Raw genomic sequence first — 2,729 nt, 5'->3', positions numbered from 1 at the left:
AGGGAAACTAATTTTCTAGGCATTAAAAAAAGGTTGATTTCAGGTGTAAAATTCCAAATTCCTAAAAAGAAAATTTTTTCTCCACTCAACACAATTAGCCTGTGGAACCTGTAAGATATCACTGAGGCCAAGGCCTTAGCATCAATTAAAAAAGGACTGGACAAGGATAACAAAAATAAGCAGAATTATAAAAGTAAATATTGAAAAAATAAACAAGAGTTTGGGAAAGGATCTAAATTCTCAAGCTTCAGAGCAAACTAACTAATCAGGGTTAGGAGAGGTCTGCTTATCCCTTAACTGCCTAATTCATGTTCCTTTAACTACCTACTCTGGCTGAGATTGGCCACTGTGAGCCATAGGTATATTAGATGGACCCTTGGTAGCATCAAGCCGGGCAATTGTTATATTTCATAGCAATTGAATTATATAGTCCAAGGGTTTAAAAAAAATGGATGCCTAAAGTTAGGCTCCTGCATCCATATTTAAGTGTGTAAATATGTGTCTACACTCTCTTCACTCTCTGGCAACGATGCCCACTTGTTTTTCCTGAGTTGAGAAAGTTAATTTAGAAACCTGCAGCAAATCGTATTGGTATGTATGTATGTACTCCATAGAAAGCAAAGACGGACAAAATAAAGAACAGCCCCCCTCCAAAAGCAAGCTAGTTAGTAGGGCATTGAGTACCCAGGCCTCTATAGACTAAAGCTGTAAAAAAGGAAAACAGCCCAGATACCCCAGTAGATAATGTTTTACTGATGGCAATGTGAGTTTGTCTGAATAAAGGCTAAACCCAAACATTATGCTGAAGTCTAGAATATCTGTTGAGTGAGCGTGAAGTGATCGAAATAGCTACAAGCGTAATGGAGCGCTTTTTTTTCTTTGGAGTATCAGATTCAATCATCATAGATTTGTGGTCTGTTACCATCTAATTTTTAAGGTCTCAACCATTTTTGGCCTTTAAACAAAACAAAATTGTGTGTGTATGTGTTTTATGACTTACACCTGTGAGACAATATGGGCTTTCAGCCACTAATTTTACATATAAGGGGGGAAATTTTCAGCAGGTTTAAACTTGTATAGCACCATTGACGTCACCAACTGAGGATTTAACACTTACACTTCATCTAAAAAAGGAAACCTCCAACATCACAGCATCTCTTAACTGTGGTACCAGTTTAGTGTCGTCTCAAATGAAAAGAACCACATAGTGACTCATCAACACCATTTCCTCAAACATCTAAGTTTTCTTTGGAGGTCTTTCATCCTACTACCTACCCACCTCAAACATGCTTACTGTGGGATTCTACAAAAACCCACGGTGGAATGGCCTATTTATATTATGGAAAAATATGTAAATTCCAGTATATTTTCTGAAGATTTTTACTCTCTAAATCGGGTCACTTGCACTAGTGTTAAGGGTGTATTTTTGACCAGCTTGGCACACCCATGAAATGACAAATAGGAGAACACAGAACAAGGCCTGTAGAAGGTTAGGATTCCTGCAGGGATTTCTCCAGCCACATCCCCCTACACGTAAAAAGTCTACTGTCTGAGCATGTATCAGAAGAATTAATTTAGTCCTCTATATTCCCCAAAGCATTATTGATAGTCCTGCTGGAAACAAACCAGTGGCATCTATAGCATGAGAGTCTCCTGCAAATGGATATTTATGGGCAATGTCAGATGTCCACTAGTTCCAGCATGATTTTTGTGGATTACAATGTACTGGCAGCATTCAACTTTATGACAGGAATTACTCATTGCCATTTTATTATGCAGTCATAGGCTGATAAAGAGGAAAGTTTCTCATCCTGGTAACTTATTGATATATCTTTGCTGTAAATTAAAACACCAGTATTGAACACTTTTATACATATGTTTAGCTTTATTCATGTAAGAAGTCCTACTGTATTCAGTAAAGGATGGAGGCCTTCTAATGTCCCTCTGCAGCATGTATGGACTCGGGTCTCACAAATCGGTAGAGAAACCACTTTTTTGAGCGGAAAGCCCCCAGCTGGGGCTTCTTTATTAGTTTATAGGCTCACAGTCTCACAGAAAGTTCTGCAAGGTACAACTTAAAATGATCTCACATGACTTCTTATTGCTGGTTGTTCATATGGACTCTTAAAAGCTTTCTGCCACTCCTATTCCTTATGCTGGACAACTGGATTCCCACCTCCCCTGGAGTTCCCTGGCAAATGAGGAGCTTAAACAGTCCTTCTCATTCCAAGGTTCAACTCAGGCCAAATAATTATAACCCACCCCACCTTGGCTTCTATCTTCTCCAGGAGATTCTGGCAACAATTTCCAGCCACCCCTGCCTAAACTTCTACTCCAGGCAGTTCTGCCTCTCAGACCCCAAGGATAGCCTGCAAAGAGCTTCCTTTACTCTCCTGAATGCCTCTTCATGCAAAATGCTCTGAGCCCCACCGCAGCTGGGACTGATAGCTCCAACAGAATTAGTCCAAGCTGTACTCAACTAGGCTACACTGGCCCCACTGAGAAGCAGCTACCTTGTTTCAGATAACTAGTCCCAGTCCTTATCAGAAGGAACATGCACCCTGTGACATAGTGAAATGTGGCTATTCACATGAGTAAAGTTAATTTCTTGCATATGTGTTAGCAGGATCAAGGCCAAAGACTGGAGAACTAGAAAGCGCAAACTCCTTCAGTTAATCGACGCCTTTTGGAAATCAAGATATTAATTACTCAAGAAGATTAACTACAAA

Source organism: Gopherus evgoodei, chromosome 6 (genome assembly GCF_007399415.2).
Source record: "Gopherus evgoodei ecotype Sinaloan lineage chromosome 6, rGopEvg1_v1.p, whole genome shotgun sequence".
NCBI classification, from domain to species: Eukaryota; Metazoa; Chordata; order Testudines; family Testudinidae; genus Gopherus; species Gopherus evgoodei.
This window is presented reverse-complemented; position numbering follows the sequence as displayed.